The 20,793-nt window shown below is 37.0% G+C and overlaps 1 protein-coding gene across 3 annotated transcripts in view; it reads right to left on the bottom strand.

Annotated features, from left to right (window-relative positions):
• Positions 1–20,793, bottom strand: part of LOC137487485 (uncharacterized) — a 133,461-nt gene that overhangs the window by 88,569 nt on the left and 24,099 nt on the right. For 2 of the 3 annotated variants that reach the window (XM_073930331.1, XM_073930336.1), the window contains exon 3: positions 8,428–8,551. The exons of the other annotated variant lie outside the window; for it this stretch is intronic. The gene's annotated coding sequence lies outside the window, so the exon portion shown is untranslated. The remainder of the gene's footprint in view (positions 1–8,427; positions 8,552–20,793) is intronic. 3 annotated transcript variants of the gene reach the window in all.

Here is a 20,793-nt window from a genome sequence, read left to right as displayed (position 1 = left end):
TGTGCTGTTGAATTGAACTGTTGGTTAACGCTGAATGGGTTATTATAAACATACCTAGTTTTTGCTATTTACAGTGCTGTGTTTTGTTTTGTGGTGTGCTCTGGAGGAGTAATATGAATTTGGATGATAGAAATAAGCTGAATAGAATGATTACAAAATTTGGTTTTATTAATAGTTTTAATCCTGATTCACTCGAGCCGAATGTAAAAAAGACAACAAGGGCTAAATTAAAGATCATTATTAAAATATGAAGGACATCCACTAAATAATACCTTTCAGAACACTTAAGAGTTCATTCAGTGAGAAACTAGTAATGCCCCGATGCTCCACAGAGAGATTTAGAAGGTCATTTATTTCAACCGCTGTCAGGTATTTTAATGAAGCGATGTGATTTGTATATGTGTCAGCTACTTTCTGTGTTGTGATGTGTAGTTTGGGCTAACGTTGTGTTGTACTGTTTTTTTTTTTTTTTTTTTTGCCATTTAATAAATTATATTATTGTGATAACAATGGGGGTAAATGAGTTTTCCCTCACAAGGATTAATAAAGTTCTCTACTACAACAACTACTATGGTACAAAAAACTAGTTTCTCTATATAATTTCATAAATAATAACCATATTATTTACAACTACAAAAATTTCAATAAAATAATTTTGTTAAACTGTAGTCGACTGCTTGATAGTGCAAAGATCAAGGTCCCATAATACAATTTACAACTGTAAATAAACAAATAATGTCTGCAAAACAATTGTAAACTAATTATGTGTGTTAAATTTACACAAATAAATAAAATTTAGTAATGTTGAACGTAATCTGTTAGTTTAAATTCAGCCCAAATAAATTATTTACAACCACTTAACATAAAAAAAAAGAAAAAAAGTAAATCCAAGGAATCATCTTTGAATATTTTTTTTTTCAGTGCATTTTGTATGAATCACAAAATAATTGACAGATTTTTGATTTTTGATTTTTTTTTTCATTATGTAGTGTGAGCAGTATGTGGCCTTAATTAATTATTAAAAACTGCTTAATTGGTGCAGAGCAAATACAGAAACTTGCTACTGCCTATACTATTTATATACACTCACCGGCCACTTTATTAGGTACACCTTACTAGTACATTTGCCTTCAGAACTGCCTTAATCTTTCGTGGCATAGATTCAACAAGATACTGGAAATATTCCTCAGAGATTTTTCTCCACCTTGAGTTGCTGCCATGTGATTGGCTGATTAGAAATCCGAGTTAATGAGCAGCTGGACAGCTGTACATATCAAAGTGATTGGTGAGTGTAATTCTTTGTATGTGATTCAATCCTCATTTAAAAACTTAAACCATTTGGATACATCACCGCAGAAACTTTGCAAACTCCTGTTGAGAAAATCAAAACTCTAATTTGAAGTTTTTCAATAAAGTTTTGTTAATAACTTTGTCAGCTAATATAATTTAATGGATACACTCTCTAATGAGTCGAATGCATACTGCAGTTGGAGTCATAATTCAGAAGCAGGATGTGTTTTGAGTGAAAGAGACTCTTCTCCAGCTTTGAGTTACGGGCTGAGCATCTGACAGCTTTGGGTGCGAGAGGCTCATTAGCTTCCCGCCTGACTAATAAAGCCAACGCAGAACAAATGCAATATTAATACAGCCAGCCTATTCTCTCCCTATCATTTACATACGCTCCTGGAAGTGTTCTGCGCACCTCCGCAAATTATTAATGCACCGATTCGGCAGTTCTCTGTGGACACAGGACTTTAATGACTTGCTCTGTGCTTTTGTGGATTTGAACCGGGACAAAGCGAGTCTCAGTAGATGATCTTCACCGAACTGGCTGTGTTTAGTTGGAGGGATTATAAAGGGAAGCTGCCTGTCTCTGCTGGAGAAATAAGAGGAGTTTATGACAAGAACAGAAAGATCCAGAAGCACAGAGAGCCATGACAACTATACTTTCTTTTGGCATTATGGGATGTGCATTTTTTTCTACTACTGTGTTTCACTGCAGATGAGTTATGTGGAGTTTTGGTGTAACGTCACTTGTCAGTCATTGTTCAGTCCTCCATTGGCCACACCTTCGACATACTTCCTCTTTTTCTACGAATTCTCTGCCCAACAATGCCCAAAATAAATCCTCAGTCATTGATTGACCTATTGATTGTTTGAGTGTTTAATTGATTGGTTTATTGATTCACTGACTAACTAGTTGCTTGATTAACCTATTGATTGATTGATTGATTGATTGATTGATTGATTAATTAATTGATTGATTGTCTAACCGATTAAGTAGTTTACTAATTGACTAATAATTGACTAATATACTGATTGGTTGGCTGTTTGATTGTTTGTTTGAGTGATTGATTGACTTATTGCTTGGTTGTTTGACTAACAGATTGATTGATCCATTGATTAATAAACTAGTTGATTAATTGATAATTATTAACTGATAATTAATTAATTGATTAACTAACTGACTAATTGGTGGATCAATTTATTGATTGAATGATTTGGTGACTACCTGATTAATTTACTGCTCGAACATATGATTGATTAAGTGATTGATTCATTGATTAAACTGATTGGTTGATTAACTGACTGACTTGTTTAATTGAGTGTTTAATTTATTGTGTAATTGATTGCATGATTTTTTTTTTTGACCGACTGATTAATTGATTGGTTGGCTGACTTACAGATTGACACATTTATTGATTGACAAACTAACTGATTGTATAATGGACTAATTAACTAATTGACATGTTAGTTGGTCGATTGATTGGCTGACTACCTGTTTGATTAATTAATCAATCAACTAATTGATTGCTTAAGTGATTGATTTATTGACTGACTGGTTGGTTGACTTACAGATATATTTTTTAAAGCAAATTTATTGTCGACCGACTGACCGACCGACCGACCGACCGACCGACCGACATGACTTCCCGAGTCACTGATCGAACAAATATTTGATTGTTTAAGTGATTGATTCAACAGATTAGGTTGATTGACTTATAATAATATAACTGATAACTAATATAATAGTATAATTGAGTGCTTAATTTAATGTTTAATTGATTCATTCATTTATTGGCTGACTGGTTGATTGGTTGGTTGACTTAGAGATTGACTAATTCATTGATTGATAAATTAATTGATTGTATAACTGATTAATTTACTAATTGCATGATTGGTTGGATGATTGATTGATTTACAGATTGATCAACTAATTGATTGATTAACTGACTGGTTGGTTGGGGTTTTGTTAAATTAATGTATCATTATGATTATAAACCCACTGTTGTGTTGTGTAGTTAGTTAATGCTCTTTGTTATAACTCTAGTAATTTACTCACAGTAGCTAATCCACTAGAAATCTTACACATTCACAAAAATAGCTTATTTTTCGTTTCATCCTGATTTGCATACTTACAGTATTCTACTTCCTAATAGCATTGAGTCTTTTTGTGAAGCAAAGCATGCAGCGGAAGATTAGATGAGTTCTGTTTAATCTGCACTGTCAGTCATTTTGTGGCAGTTTGGATATATATTTTTAAATTTAATTCTGTACATAGAGAGAAATGAAGCACCTTGATTTGCCAGCCATGGGTTTACTGTGAATAATCTGTTAATGTGTTTGCATAATTATGTTTTTAAAAGTTTAGCAGTTAAAATATAAATATTGATTAATCACTCAAATCCCTTTATCTAAGATTACAAAAAAGTAAGATGTTACATGAGAGTTTTAAACTTTTGGAGACCTAAAATGATTAAATGGGTCAAAATGAATAGGTGTTGTTTAATGCAGTGGTTTTCAAACTGTGATTTGCACAGAAAAGGTGGAAAAGAGTTTTTTTTTTTTTTTTTTTTTTTGATAGCATGTCTCTGTTAATCAGCAACACTCAGTATATCAGATATCCTATATTTCTTTTATAGAAAGGTAAAAACCCAGAAAAAATGGTTGAAACCTTTTTAAAGGTAATTTCAAGCTGAAATAGGATGCCCTTTGGAATACAAATTTTAAAACTACAACATAAACACAATGGCAGCATGGTGGCTCAGTGGTTAGCACTGTCGCCGCACAGCAAGAACACTCAAAAAATTATTCAAAGATGATTCCTTCAATTTGCTCTTATTTACGTTAAGATTTAAGTTAAGTGGTTGTAAACAATTTATTTGGGCTGAATTTAAACAAATTAAGTTGAACATAATTAAACTTAATTTGTTTGTTTAAATTCAACAGAAATAAATTGTTTGCAACAGTTCTGCATGCAACACTTTTTTCAATGAAGGTTGCTGGTTCAAGTCCGTCTGTGTCAGTTGTCATTTCTGTGTGCAGTTTGCATGCTCTCCCTGTGTTCGCGTGGGTTTCCTACGGGTGCTCTGGTTTTCCCACACAGTCCAAAGACATGCGCTAAAGGTGAATCAAATAAACTAAATTGGCTGTAGTGCAAATGTGAGCATGTATGGGTGTTTTCCAGTACTGGGTCGTGGCTAGAAAGAAATTCGCTGCGTAAAACATATGTTGGATATGTTGACGTTTCATTCCACTGTGGCAACCCCTGACAAATAAAGGGACTAACCCGAAGGGAAATTAATAAATGAATAAACTTAAACACAATGCTTCTGAAGCAGTGTGTTTAATGTAAATTATTAAAACAAATCATCCACTAATTTCCCAATGAAACTGACATGTAAGCTTTAAATGTAGTTTAGTTGTCTTCATAATAATATTGTGCAAGTTCTGTTTGTACTACAGTATATCAAACATTTAATTGCATTTACAACTGAAAATAACTCAATAATAAATTAAATAAATAAATAAAAATAATAAATCAATGACACAGAATAGAACACATCTACCTGCATCAGTAGTATAACATAATCATTAAATAAAACAGTAGTTCAGCCCTTGAGGTTTTGTGGCCCCTACAGTATAACCTCTCCATTTAAAAGTTTACTAAATAACTACAGCAGACCAATTTGTAATCCAATCAATCAACAGGATCCCAGGAATCTGATATAATATAAATCAGAATAAATTAATCATCGAATAAACAACTATCTTGGTATTTCAAGCATTATTAAAATTAGCCTTTTTTAAGGGATTCAAATAATTATCCAGGGGCTCCAGTGGGCAGCCATCTCACATATCAGCTCTGATTGTAAATATTTCATTATAGAAAGCCGTTTCGAGTGCTTTAGGCGAACTCATGAAGTGACAGGCCCAGCAAGCCCAAACCATCAATAAAAGCTGAAATTTTTATTATTAACGCAAGGGACTATGGACTTGACAGACTCTACGGTCCAGCTAATACTGTAAAACATGATTAACAGTGTGTCTTTGAATCTTTGAAACCAGAAACATTTTGGTACAGCTGGAAATTTAATATGTATTTGTTTTAAATGTCGAATATTTACTTATTGATTTGTTTAATTTATTGAACTTGTGTATGAATACATGCATTTCTGACTTGAAATACACTGAAAAAATATATGTTGATAAACAGTTTTCATATTTTGTGTTTTATGTCTATTTAAGGTGGTGAATTGCATTATGGGATCTTGATCTTTGCTTTTTTTGACTTTTGATGTTGAAAATTTGACTTTACAGTTTAACAAAGTAACTTTTATTGACATCTTAGCAGTAAGAAATTATATAAAGTATAAGAAATATTACATAAGCAATAAATCTGTAAAATAACAAAATCCACTGGTGTAATGTGATGGATGCTGACAAAGGAAGTGCGGATCTAAATGCAGGATTTATTAGTAGAATGGTCAGGCAAGCAATGATCAACACATAAGCAAACAGATGTATACGCGCAACCCAGAGCCGTGGTCAATAACAGGCAAATAATCAAAAGGCAGGCAGCAGACAACGTAAACAAACAAAGCGAAAGTTAAAACATGATAAAGCAAGGCAAGGAAAACGCATCGCAATGTATACAATAACAGCTAACAAGACTCAGCAAAGAGGTGCGCGTGTGTGCTGTGTAAATATCCATGTAGTCAGTTCATAAGCAGCTCGCAGCCATGAGTGTGTGAAATCAACGGAATAAGAAACAGGTGCGTGTGAGCGGGGCATGACTGGAACTTGTAGTCCATATAGTGGCGGATTTGTATTTTTTAATGAACTGTGTTACTAAGAATGTGCACCCGCTAGATCGTTGATGATCATAACAACTGGCAGCTTATTACAAAGTTTTGGTACTGTCATATACAACATCAACCGAAACATACTGTATATCACTTCAAATGTTAACAAAAAGTTTTTGAAAGAAATATCAAGATCCCACAATGTAATTCAAAAGCATAAATAAACAATAAAAAAAACTAAAATATTAATCACAAAATAAGGAAAACTGCTAATTTACATATATTGTTTACAGTATAATTATGATAGTTTTTGATCATATGTAAATACATTTTTTTTTCACAATAATGCCTCTTGTACATCATATTATCTTTTGGGAAAAGCCTGTGTCATTTCTGGTCAAAAATAAAAGTAACTATAAGTCAGAATTTTCCAGAAGTATGAATAATTTCGGGCTTGTGTGTGTGTGTGTGTGTGTGTGTGTGTGTGTGTGTGTGTGTGTGTGTGTGTGTGTGTGTGTGTGTGTGTGTGTGTGTATACAATCTTAAGGCTGAGATTGACAATGCTTGGATTTTACACAATACAATACACTTAAAACAGACTCATTATTTATATTTATACACACATATACAAGTGTATTTATTTTCAAATTACCAATTATGTAAAAAAAGGGCTATTGTGTAAATTACATAAGTAAATTATATAAAGAAGCATTTAATAAAAAATAGGTAGGGATAATTTGAGCACTTTTTATAAGAAAGTTTTTTTTTTTACTAAAATAAATTTGAAATAAAAATAAAATTACAAATATGCTGGTAAATTATAAAACAATTACAAATCAACCACAATATCAAAAATAACTGCAAGAACAAAGCATAATGTAATGATTATTACAGGGGGAATAATAAGCATTGAACATGTCACCATTTTTCCCAGCAAGCATATTACCAAAACCGCTGTTGACCTGAAATTTTCCCCGGATGTTGTTAACAACCAAAGAAATCCATATATGCAAAAAACAAAACAAAATTAATCCGATTTCAAATTAAGTTATGCGTAATAACATGAAATGATGCAGTGTTGTATTGAACACATCAAGAAAGCAAAGTGTAGAAAGGCAGTGAAAGCCCAGACATCTTCTGAAATCCCTAAGTAGTTCTTCAGCAACCCTCTGCCCTTTATCATTGTAAATGAATATTAGCTGCTTCAGTTCAACATCTACATTTCCAGGATGATGAAGATGAAACCAGGGTGGACATTTCAGCAAGATGATAAATCAAATCACAGCCAAGGAAACTCTCAAATGCTTTCAGAGAAAGAAAATCAAGCTGTGGAATGGCCCAACCAATCACCTGACTTGAATCCAATATAAAACACAAAATAAAGATCAGATTTGATAAACAGGACCCACAGAACCATCAATATTTCTACACAGTTCTGTGAAAAACTCACAACTGAGCAATTCACGTGACTTCATTCTCCATATGAGAGGTGTCTTTAAGCTGCCATCACCAATAAAGCCTTTTATATAAAGTATTAACTATGTTTCAGTAGTTCAGTACTTTATTCTTGTGTCATTTTCTTGTTATTACACATAATTAATTTTTCTGATTTTTTAAATGTTTTTTTATGTGTGTATTATAGGTTTTTACTATAATCTGGTTCAATGTCAACAGCTTCTTTAGAAATATAGTTCCCATAAACAAACATGACGTGCTAATACTTATTATCCCCTCTGTATATAAAAATATGGTATCACGTTTTCTTCCTCCTTAAAAACTGATAAAGCTGGCACTGATAGCATAGTGGGCAAAGTGCCAACCTATATTTTAGAGCAGACTTTGTGAAAAGGCAGAAATCTGGGGTCTCTGCAGCTGTTTAAAAACCGACCGTTGTTCTTTTTAAATGCTTCCCTTTGCTTATGTTTGAGACATGTTAGCTAGTAATTGTTTGTGAAACATCAATAACCCATTACTCGTGACCAGCTGAACATCCGCTGAAAAACACTGTTGAACAAAATAAGAGGAAATTTTGTATTCCACTGCTCTCATCCACACTGTATATATAATTAAAAGCTCCTGCAAGCAGGTCTTGGTGCTTCTCGTTAATCAATTAGAAGCCAATTAGCATCTGCACTAAATGAATCTCTGCCTTGGAAATGTTGCGAGTGTTTAATGTAATAAATATGAATAGGAAAAGAAATAGAAGAAGTGAGAAGAATTAAGGTAAAATAAGATGCAGAGTGCTCATCTACATTGTGTCTGAGAGATTCAGGTTATATTATGCTTTATTTTATTTCTTGGCTAAGTGGTGCTTGCAAAGGGATGAAAATGAGTATCTTACTGTATCTTGAGAAGAGATCAGAATGATCACATCCTAGGATGAGAATCTCATGGAGTGGGATTTGTCAAGTGGCACCAACAGGTAAACATTCCGTCAGCCCTATACAATCTGGTGATTTATTGGTCTAGAAGACAAAAGAGACAAGAAAGAGCTCTGAGTTTTTCCTCAAATCTCAAATAAATAATATTATGATTATTCAGAGCTATACATCAATAAAAGCTTGTTTGTGCTTTGTGCTTCTTCTTTTCAGTTTATTTGATCATTTGGGCTGACGAATAAGAAGAAAGAGTATTTCAATATTACATTTTAAATATCAACCAAATTTTTTCATACATCTTTACACTATGCAAAAATTAGGGTCACACTTTATAATAAGGTTTCATTACTTATTGCTAGTTTATATATTCAACATATGCTCATTCTGAAAACGTAGTCCTGTATACGTTTCCGGATGCTGCAAATTATGTAGCCAAAGGTATTTATGGCTGCCTTAAATTTTTTAAACAAACCTTAAGGGGCAGTATGACGCCATTCCTTTTCGTGCTTACCAGCTGACCGCTTACCCGCGTATGGACAGCTTTCCCACTATAACCAGTTTGTACAGTAGCTCGTAGGGATATAACGGTATTGTAAATACCGTCATACCGCAATATTAATTTTTTTCGATATTACCGAAGTCGCATGACTCGGTAAAACTATAGGTCTTCTGAGAAAATTTGCTCAGGCGAATGAAGCGAACGGGAGGTAGCTTAAACTACATTTCCCATCAGCCCAGGCGTGGCCATAATCCTTTGCGGTCTGCTGTCGCTACAGATCCAGTAATGCGGAAATGGAGTGTGCTGCTAGTAGCGGAGATGAAAAAAAGATGGAAATGATCGAACCTAAAGCGGGTGTTGTCGCCGCGCGCATACTGAATAGCAGTGTTGTCGCGCGCGTTCTGATCAGCTGTGTTGTTGCGCGCGTATTGTAAAGCGCCGAGGGGGGGTTGAGCGCGCATACTCAAGAGCAGTGTTGTCTACTGAAGGGCTGGACGGAGGTTGTGTCGCGTCGCGGGGGCACTTTTGATCGTTTTGGAAGGGCACTTTCTATCCAAGACTAAAAAGGGCATGTGCACTGCACAGGTTGAGCCCTATGTGTGCACGTGCCTGCAAGTTGGGGAATACGACTAATAGCAGTCATGGGGACTGCAGAAACACAGCACACTGTTTAGATTGATGCAGACATTGACTTGTACCGCAAAGAGACCTCTATCTCACTCATGGTTTGTCTTCTCAAGTGGGGGAAAGACAATGCACAACGTTACCCACTGCTGTCAACATGGGCCAAGTCATATCTCTGTCCCAGAATCCTCAGTCCCAAATGAGAGGGTTTTTTTCTGTTGCAGGGGACATTGTAAATGCCCAGAGATACCAGCTTTTACCAGATTATAGTTATATGATAATTTTCCTTTAAACCCATCTCTATCTAAGTAAGTGAGTGAGTGATTAAATGTTGAATGTGATGAGTTTTCAACAATACTAAATTGAAACTTTATTTTTCTTACATGGTTTAATAATTTTTTGTTATTAAAATTGAAGTTCCTGTTTCAAAGCTTACAGATAGATGGCTAATTTGTATGTCATTGACACTTTTGGCACTTTTTTGGAGTATTTTCAAAAGTTTTGTTTTTCCTGTAAATGATTCAAGAAATACCGTACCGTGACATTCATACCGAGGTATTACCGTACCGTGAAATTCTGATACCGTTACATCCCTAGTAGCTCGCCATCTCCACTTGAGACGCAAAGAGGAGTTAACTACGATGGAAGGGTTTGAGTCCGGTGAAGAACGATTCCAGAAACCAGGTAAGACAAAACCAGATCAATTGATCAAATTGGTTGGGTTTAGGGAAGGAGGAGGGTGGGTCAGTTTATTGGTCGGTCAGTCAGTCAGTCAGTCGTTCAGTCAGCGGCCTCTAGTAGGTTTATGTGAGAACAGCAGGTGCGAATTGCACTAGTGACAGAAATTTGAGATCTCAAAAAGCACACACTGTGGCCTCTCAAGGATTTACGAAAACAAAAACTGCAAAAACATTTACCTCCTGAGAAATGTATATAGAGGTACATTTTCAGAATGAGCCTGGATTGTAGATATTGCTAGATAATAATAGCAAGTTTGGCATGCTGTCCTGGGAGAGAACCCTGAGTTCGGAGATAATTGAGCCCAGGGCTCCCGCTTGGTCAATGAGGATGTAAGGGGGTATAATATCAGGTAGTTCTCGAGAGCTCCCCCTAGTATAAGAAAGGGGGATGTCGGGTGAGTGGTGGTATTCTTCAAAAATGAAGATGACGGAGTATTGCTATTCAGGCTATTTATAGTGAGTTTGCAATGATCTGATTGGCTTACTAATGATTACAGATGAGAGACCAGTCGAGATCAATTATATCACGTGCTTCTCACAATTTATTTGTAAAGCTTCACATGTTGTGTTCAGAAGAATGAACAATGCTTGAACAGCATTTATTAATCATATAATTTTAATTTCATCAGTTAAATTTACTGTCCCCAATGAAACTCACCAATATTTCTTCCGAGAGTCATGTAAGCAAAATATGTCAAGCTTTCTTTGTCAATAAGCTTTCTTTTTTGTGGTAAACTTTTCTCAGGTTTGGTCTACTGGCGGCCTTTTAAATACTGCAAGCCAAATTGACTTAAGTGATTTTATTTCTGTATAATTATGGATGTCAGAGTTTGTTTTCTGCAGTAGGTATAGTATATGCCGAGATTATTATTGTTGCAGTTACTATTATTAATATTATTGTTAATTTAATTTTGTAATATAATATACACGGGGCAACACGGTGGGTCAGTAGTTAGCACTGTCGCCTCACAGCAATAAAGTCGTTGGTTCTAGTCCCGGCTGGGTCAGTTGGCATTTCTGTATGGAGTTTGCATGCTCTCCCCAGTTTCCTCCGGAGTGAATATTCTATACACAACAAAGCCCTATATTTTATTAATTTTCTTTGTTGACGCTATTGTAAATGTCAACAATTATGCCAACAAAGCAAGCTGAAGTGACAAGTATGCAGAAAAATGTGTGAGAGAAAAAGGTCTTACATTGAGACCACAGCATTTCAGATTCATTTAATTCAAAGTGAAAATCCAAATAAAAGAGAGTTTGTATTCAAGACCATCTGTTCTGTTCCACGCATCCTTTTTAACCCTTAGTCTCTCTCTCTCTCTCACTCTCTATCTCTCCGTTTGTGAATGTGTGTGTGATTTCACTAATACTGTAGGCCAGATGAGAGCATGAAGCAGTTTGAGACATGGCCAATGCTGTTTAGTGCATCACAGGAAATTAGCTGTGCACAAGTTTTGTGCTTTACCAGATCAAAAAGTCTGAAAAGGGCATGCATGTCAAACAAAAAAGAAAGACAACTCATCTGCTCTTCCTCTTGCTGTACTAAATGCATTGCGTTGGCATTACCTCATTCTCTCTATCCCTGAAACATTTGCATTTCCATACCTCCGGAATATATAACGGATGGCAATTTCAAGTAAAGGTCACAATAAAATCAACCTGCTGTATCTCCACGTATCAGTGTCTACCAAGATATATGACCCTCGTTCTGCTGCCTGGAGCCGCTGCTCGTCTGGGAAACCATGTGAGGCTCATTCAAATATGGTGACAGATTCTGTTTCAAACCCAGAGCAAAACAGCATTTTAAAGCCTTACATGTCTTGAAAGTAAAGGATCTTCTGAATCTTTAAGCCTTTTTGTTTGGCCAAAATGTACACCAAATGTAAAGTATCACAAGTAAGTAATACACAGATCAGCCAAAACTTTGTGAAGTTGGTCCTCTGTATGCTGCCTAAAACTTAACCAACCAACCATAGATTTTACAAGCCTCTTGAAGGTGTCCTGAAGTCGTTTTTCAACAGATTCTTCAAATTGTTTAGGTTGTGAAGAGGACCTGCTGTTGTTCAAACTTCTTGGTCCAGCACAGCCCACAAATGCTGAACTGTATTGAGATCTGGTGAATTTAGAGTCCAGAGCAACACCTTGATCTCTTCATAATGCTGTTCATACAATTCCTGAATCATGTGTGCAGTGTGGTAGGGCCAATATGCTACTGACGAGGCCATTCAGACCCAGGGTTTCCAACTAGAATGCTGGGCAGAACATCACAATTGCTTCCCCATCCTACCACCTTCTTGGATAATTTGCTGTTGGAACTTCATGCGCTGCTTAAACTCCAACCAACTCTAACCAATCAATGCATGGACTCCTGAAGGTGCCCTGTAGACCTCTGAAGGTGCCTTGTGGTATCTGGCACCAAAACATTATCATTAGATCCTTTAGGTCCTGTTGGTTGCTGTGGATTGCACAAGGCACCTTCAGAGGTCTACTCTTGATCCAGCAACACCTTGAACTCTTCATAATACTGTTCAAACAATTGAATGACCAATGCATGCAGTGAACATGCATGCAGGAACACCACTTGCATGAGGCAGTGTATATGTACAGTATTTAGGTAGGGACCACATGTCAAATTTATTTCCACATGAAAGGCCTGATCCAGGGTTTCCCAGTACACATCCTACTGAAGCGGCCATTTACATCATGAGACATGACTGTCATGAAGGATAGAATCTTTAGGTAGTCCTTGTCAAATTCCTGTCCACATAAATTACCAGACCCAGGGTTTCCCATTAGAATACTGGCCAGAACATCACACTGGCTTGTCCTCGTCCTACCATCTTCATAAATGACGAGTTGTTGGACCTACATGTTCACACAAAACCCAGCCAACTTATCAATGCTTGAACTCTACCCTGCGCATCTAGCACCAAAACATTGGCAGTAAATCCCTTAGGTTCTGTCCATTGCAAGATATATCTGCTATGGATTGAACTTGTTGATCCAGCACATCCCACAGATGCAGGGCAACACTGTGAACTCTTCATAATGCTGTTCAAACTATTTCTGAAGGAACACCCCTTACATGAAGCAGTGTTTAGGTAGAGTATTTAGGTAAGGTACACTTGTCAAATTTTTGTCCACATGAATGGCCAAGCAAAGGGTTCACAGCAGCATATCGATTACAACATCACTCTTGCTCCACCAGACCACCTTCCTGACTAATATGATGTTAGACCTCCATGGGCTGCAGAAACCCATCAATGCTTAGCCTAAACAATACTCCAGAAGGTGCCCCATGGCAATTAAGCCATTACCAGTAAATCTTTCAAGTCCTGTCAGTTACAAGATGGACCTGGTTTGGATTAAACTTGCTTTTGGTTGGTCCAGCACACCACACAGAAGTTGACATGCTTAGGGATCTGGTAAATTTAAAAACGAGAAAAACAACATGATCTCTTTGTAATTTTCTTTAAACCCTGTTCAAAAATGCCTGAACATTGTGTGCAGTGTGGTGGGGTACACTATCCAGCAGAAATAGAACATTTCTAGCAGCAAACAAGTACAACGTTTAGGTATAGGGAACATATCAAATTTACATCCAGATGAATGGATGAACCCATGACAAACATTGCCCATACCATTACACATCCTTCCACTAGCTTGTCGTTATCCTACTACTGTACCTTCCACTGCTCCTATGTTTGTTTAAACGTCTAAATACCCAACATTAGTACTTTCAATGGTGAACAGAGGTCATAAAAGCAATTGGGGTCTGCAGCTAAGCAGACTCATAAGGAGCAGGCTGTGTGTGTTTGTTTCAAAACATTCCTCCCATTATAATTTGGTCTTGTACTGCATGATCTGACTCCGGTCAGACAGAATAGCTTGTCCTTGTGCAGGGGTCATCACACCCAGTCTTAGAGGGCTGGTATCTTGCAGATTTTATCTCCATTCAAACACACCTGAACAAGCTAATTAATGTCTTACTAGGTATTCTTAAGCATTTTGTTGAGGTAACTCGGAGCTGAACTCTGGAGAACTACAGCCCTCCAGGATTAAGTTTTTTGACTCCTGCCCTTATGGATCTATGACATTTGGGTTGTGAAAACAGTGTCACTGGTGTGTGGACTGTGCCTCGTCTGATTATTGTTGGTGCAGTTTTACTACTGCTAACCAGTGGCAGCTGACTAGTCATGGTTTCTCAGAGATGCTCTGACTTGGTTGTCTTACCATAACAGTTTGTCCCAGCACTGTAAAAATAATAATTGAAAAATAAATCTGTAAAATTTAGTGCAGAAAATTTGACGGTGGGGTTTTCAGAATACAAAGTACAAAGGTACAAATGTTATGGTAAACTACTGTTTTTCATTAATTTATATTGTTAAAACCAACCTAGGCTCATTCTGAAGGCATACCTCTATATACATTTCTGGCAGAAGTTGTTTTTTGCTTTTATTTTTTTTTTCCACGGATCCCCTAGAGGCCGCTGTGTATGCTTTTTGAGATCTCAAATGTCTCCCACTGCTATTCTCTTGTAAATCCACCAGAGGCCGCTGTCGACTAACCCTTTGACAGACTGAATGACTGGTCGACTGACCCACCCACTCCATTCCCTAAAACCAACCAATAGTATTTTAAAAAGCAATGATTGACCCACCCACCCACTTCCCTAAACCCAACCGACAAATTTAAAAAGCAATTTAGAAAAAGAAAAGCCCTTGTCTGATTTTTACCACATTTTACCACACTCTTACTATCACCCTGTTGTTGACATTTTTGGCTTCTGTTTTTGTTTTACTCGCTTCCTGGAACTGTTCTTTACCGGACTCAAACCCTGTCATCGTGGTCATCTCCTCTCTGCTTCAAGTTTACCGACATACATGGCAAGCTAACTGGACAAACTGGTAACAGCAGGAAAGCCATCAATATGGAGGTAAGATGTCAGCTCGATAAGGAAGAGCGCCTGACTGCCGTAGCTTTCAATTAAAAAATGAAATGCAGCCATACGTACTTCTGGCTACATAATTCACAATCTCCAAAAATCTATATAGGCTACGTTTTCAGAATGAACCTATGTTGGTTAATATACCATTGCCACCATATGCATGTCATGCCTTTATTAAACAGACAAAAACACAACCAAGCGTTTGCTGGAAAAGTCACTGTATGGTTTTTACCATAAATTAAAGAAACATTGTAAACCAGGTTACATTTTTACTGCTGCGTTTTTAATTTTTAACTGCTACAATCACTGCCTTATTTTAAGATGTATTTAATGTCTTACTTTCATTCTAACCTATCGCTAGGGCCAGACAGAATCTGCGGACGTTTTTTGCTATTTCTACTGAGAATTTTGTTAAAAATCTGCAGATTTCTGCGGAATGATTATGATATGATATATCTTTTTAACTGATATTTAATGTTTAAAATGCAAATTCAATTAGATCTACTTTATTTGATGAACAAAGCAGGTCTCATATAACATCTTTACTAAAAGACAGAAAATATTACTTTACAAACTATTTTGTAAATAAATCATATGAATATTTTCATATAAGTTAATAATCATCCTAAAATGAATTTAAAAACAGAATAAATATAATTTTACACACATTCAAGTAAATGAACAGAATCAATGATGGGCTAAAAATCTGTGGAATTCTGCGCGCACAGATTCCATGTGGGCCTACCCATCACTCCTGCATCATCATGCTGACAATGAGAACTAAGTGTTTGCTTACCATCCAATCTACCTAGATCAATGGTCTCAAACACAATTCCTGGAGGGTCGCAGCTCTGCACAGTTTAGCTCAAACCACCTCCAACTCACACCTTAAAGCTGATTTATACTTCTGCATCAAATGCACGCGTATGCTACGGCGCAGCCTACGTGTCGACGCATAGCCCTATGCCATGGCCGTCAGCGTCACTGACGTGCACTTCTCCAAAAATGTAACTACACGGCGCAAAGACGCATAGCGCAAGCTCTGTGATTGGTCGGCTTGGTAGCGCTGACGTGTCTGGGCAGGGCCGAGAGCCGCGCAAGTGGTGAAAGCTCGATCGAGCGATTGTTTACAAGTGTGGAGTCCCGTGAAGGAGCTCTGAATGGAAAGTTTTGTTTTGTGTTTACCTCAGAGTTAAAGTTGTTGCACGTCCGAGCGAGTTTGAGCCAATTGTACATCCCGGAAGCGTTCAGAAAGAACAAAACACAGGCGAAGAAACTCGACACAGAGACACATTAAAACCTCACTGCCAACAAGCGTTTTGGAAGTGTTAATGTAGACCAACAGAGACAGCGCGCAGAAGTATAAATGCACAGCTACGCGCGTTGCATGCACCGTTGGTTACGCCGGTCACTTGATGCAGAAGTATAAACCAGGCTTTATAGTCTCTAGGAGTCTTGAACACCTTGATTAGTTGGATCAGCTTTGTTTGATTAGGGTTAGAGCAAAACTGTGCAGAGCTGTGGTCCTCCCGAAATTGAGTTTGAGACCTATGACCTAGTTAATTAAATGTGGTCTTCTTAGGGGACAATCATTAATTATTGTTTCACCTGTTATTTTCCATAATGTTTTTGTTCATTAATGTATATTTCTAAATGCTATGACACAGAGGGGATCTTTTAGATCAAAGACAAAGAATGGACAACAAAATTCTATCTGGATCCAGTTTCTCTCTGTTTCATCAAGTCGCCCACATATGGAATCTTTTTGCTGCTGGGAAAGTAGCAAAGCAACATTGCTCTACACTTACTACCATACAAAGGCAAAGTGTAGTAACTAGGCTTTATGACATCTATTTTATCTAAAGACAAAGACTTCAGGTTGAATTTTGTCCTGGTTTTAAGAAACAAGAGCATCAAAATTGTCCAAAAAAATAATAATAATAAATTAATAAATACAAAATCTATGCTGGTGTAAATAAAATTAATTTAAAAAGTAAAGAAGATAATATTAATTGTACTTTTACTATTTGTAGTGGTAGGTCGGCATCTTGTAAGAGCTATTGTGACTTCACATAACCTATTGATAACTGAGCATGCAGGTGTTTCACTACAGTAACGTAACTTCTGATTCATTTCTGGTTAGGACGCTGTCTCACAAGATACTGTACAACATCTTATGTACACCGTAGATAATGATGCAGCTCACTTGGTCCTGTAACTGAAACATGGTTTTAGGAGCTGGCAAGTGATTGAGGTGATGTACCAGCTCTGCACTACATGTGGGAGTGTGTGTGTGGCTGCTATTCTTCAGTCTCAGTGACAGCTGTGAAAAAAGAGAAGCCAGTGCTGATGCTGGTAAAGGCAAGAGAGTGGGAGCTGTGGTGGTGTTGTGCTGTCGAGAACTGAGAAATATTTGCTCAAGCAGCAGAAAGCATGAGCACACAAATTAGAGAAATTTTGCTTGGCTTATTTTATCTATATATAAACACACACTAAATAAATACATACCCACATAAATTGTGACCCTGCACCACAAAACCACACTAACTGTATATTGCATGATATTCATTCAAATTAATTGATTATAAATTAAGATCAGGTTGCTTGAAGACATTCAGTAATATGCATCCTGTAAATAAATAAAAACTTAATTTTTGATTATAACTCCATTTCATTTGATGTTCATCTACTTTTCCGGGGCCGGGTCGCGGGGGCAGCAGTCTTAGCAGAGAACCCCGGACACCCAAGAGAACCCAAGCTGTTCCCAGGCCAGCCATGAGACATAGTATCTCCAGCATGTCCTGGGTTTTCCCCGAGTTCTCCTCCCGGTGAGACATGCCTGGAACACTTCCCTAGGTAGGCGTCCAGGAGGCATCTGAAACAGAACCCTGAGCCACCTCAGCTGACTTCTCTCAATGTGGAGGAATCAGTGGCACGACTCCGAGCTCCTCCCGGGTGACAGAGCTCCTCACCCTACAAGTATCTAAAGGGGTGCGCCCAGCCACCCTGCAAAGGGAACTCATTTTCGGCTGCTTGTATCAGAGATCTTGTTATTTCAGTCATGATCCAAAGCTCATGACCAAAGGTGAGAGTTGGAATGTACATTGACCGATAAATTGAGAGTTCTGACTTACGGCTCAGGTCCTTCTTTACCACAACGGACCGATACATTGACTGCATTACTGCTGCCGCTGCACCGATTCACCTGTCAATCTCACATTCAATCCTTCCCTCACTTGTGAACAAAGCCCCAAGATACTTAAATTCCTCCACCTGTTTAAGGACTCTCCTGCAACCTGGACATGGTAAACCACCTTTTTCAGTTGGAGCACCATGGCTTCGGACTTGGAGATGCTGATTCTCATCCTAGCCACGTCACACTCGGCAGAAAACCGCCCCAGTGCATGCTGAAGGTCCATGTTCGATGAAGCTAACAGAACAACATCGTCTTTGAATAACAGAGTTGAAATCCTTTGATGAGAGCCTGCAGGCCCACCACTCGCAGGGGGAGCCTTAAGGGGCCGGAGCATTGTGGAACGGGTGGTGGTCGAAGGTGAGGGCCATGCCAACCTGATCGTTGGGCACAGAAACTAGCGCTTGATTATAAGTATGCATTGTTAAGCACTTCATTTAGTCAACTTTAAAGGTGATTTTCTTTGTATTTGGATTTTCTGAATCCTAAAATTCTAGGTTTACAAATATCTGTATTCCAGCTTATTCAAGTTTTGTGGTATAAACAAAGCAAAAATAAATAAATTAATACTGAATATAAATTTCCTGGCCAAGCAGATTGTTTAAAGTCATCTGAGTTGTAGCTTGGTTTATGTTGCCAACAATTCTTTGTCATAACATTGTTTTGACAACTGTTTGATTCATTTTTGGCTCAGACATAGTATTGATAATTACCTAGAGGCTTTCAGTGGGATCCAATAGAATACTTAATGGAATGTAATCCTGAAATATGGCCATGTGATATTTATTTAAGAAACAAAAGGCTATACACTGCATCAATTAGAGTTAATATAATTGTTCTAAACTATATTACATACCAGTAACATACTAATCATTGCAATAAACACTTTACTTTTTTTTGCTCTTTCTGCACAGAACTATGTAAAAGATCTATGAATTTTTGTACAGCTATTTTGAGAGTAAACTCTAGTAACTAAAAACAATACAATACCCAATAAAATACAATAGAACCACTTGTCTGTTTCTTAAATCTGTTTGGCTGATAGCCATGCAATATTCTTCAAATAGCAACACTCGTACAGCTTCTGCACCCTTCACACTTGTGTACCCACATACAGCGACAAGCAGATGACACTCTATAGTTTAACTAAAATTGCAGCTGTTGGACAACAATGTACTTTTGAGGCTTTTTTTTTTTTTTTAAAGAAAATGTAGTCGTTTAGATTGCATTTATGCATTTTATTTATAAGGATAGAGCCTATTTTAAACTATGGAGATACTAGGAGATTCAGTGCATCGGCGTCCATCAGCCTGTCTGAGGTGACGGTTTACATTCCACCACAAGATGACGACAAAAACTGCAAAAAGTCCTTAGAGGGAGAAAAACTCAACATAAGTTTTAAACTACAGCTGAACGAATCATAAATCAGGTAAGTGCCATGCTAAGTCGACCTCTCTCTTTTATACTTTGTAATGCTGTATTTATACCACAGAAACTGATAGTGTTTGCGCTGCTTTGGCTTTTCGGGGTTAATTATGAACATCATGTCCACGATTACAGCTTACGAGTGGGCCTCGTTAAAATATTGAACATATTGATGCAGTATATCTGGTGTTTCCATCTGGTTTACGTCCTTTAGAAACTTCAAACACTGACCACATGTAAAGCAAAATCCCGTTAGGCTGCTCATGTGTTCGCTCGAAGATGGACCCCAGTCCCTCTTCGGTCACCATAAACTTTATTTACCCCATGTACTCCACAACACAAATTTACCGCACTCTCCACCAACGACAACAACGCTTTTCACCGCATCACTTCTGGTATGTAATGCATTACCTGTCTGTAAAGAATCTGCCATTGTAAGTTTGTTTCGGGACTGATAAAAGTGTTTTGCATCTTGTTTTTTTTTTGTTTGTTTTTTTCCCTAAAATGTAAATTTGTTTCATTTTTGGTAAAAATTGTTTTTCCTGTATTGTGTCTTATAATAGGTAAAAAAGTTTTCCAAACTGTACATTTGTCTCGAGCTTAGTAAAAGTGTTTCATACTTTGTAATGTTGTTTTGCACTTCCCGGCCACCGTTTGATACACAGCCATATTGCACTGCTACTCGTGTGATATTGCTCATATATCTATAAAAAAAAAAAAAAAAGATAAACATTTGCAAATAATACAATAATATTACTGAAATTAATATATTAAAAACAAATAATTATATATTTACATTTACACTAGCAAATAAATAGAATCAACGATGGACACAAAAATTTGTGGCAATCTGCAGATTTCTGCGTGCACAGATTCAGTCTGGCCATACATAATTATTTC

Source organism: Danio rerio, chromosome 2 (genome assembly GCF_049306965.1).
Source record: "Danio rerio strain Tuebingen ecotype United States chromosome 2, GRCz12tu, whole genome shotgun sequence".
Taxonomy (NCBI): domain Eukaryota; kingdom Metazoa; phylum Chordata; class Actinopteri; order Cypriniformes; family Danionidae; genus Danio; species Danio rerio.
Note: the sequence above shows the minus strand (reverse complement) of the source record. Positions and strands in the feature narration are given on the sequence as shown.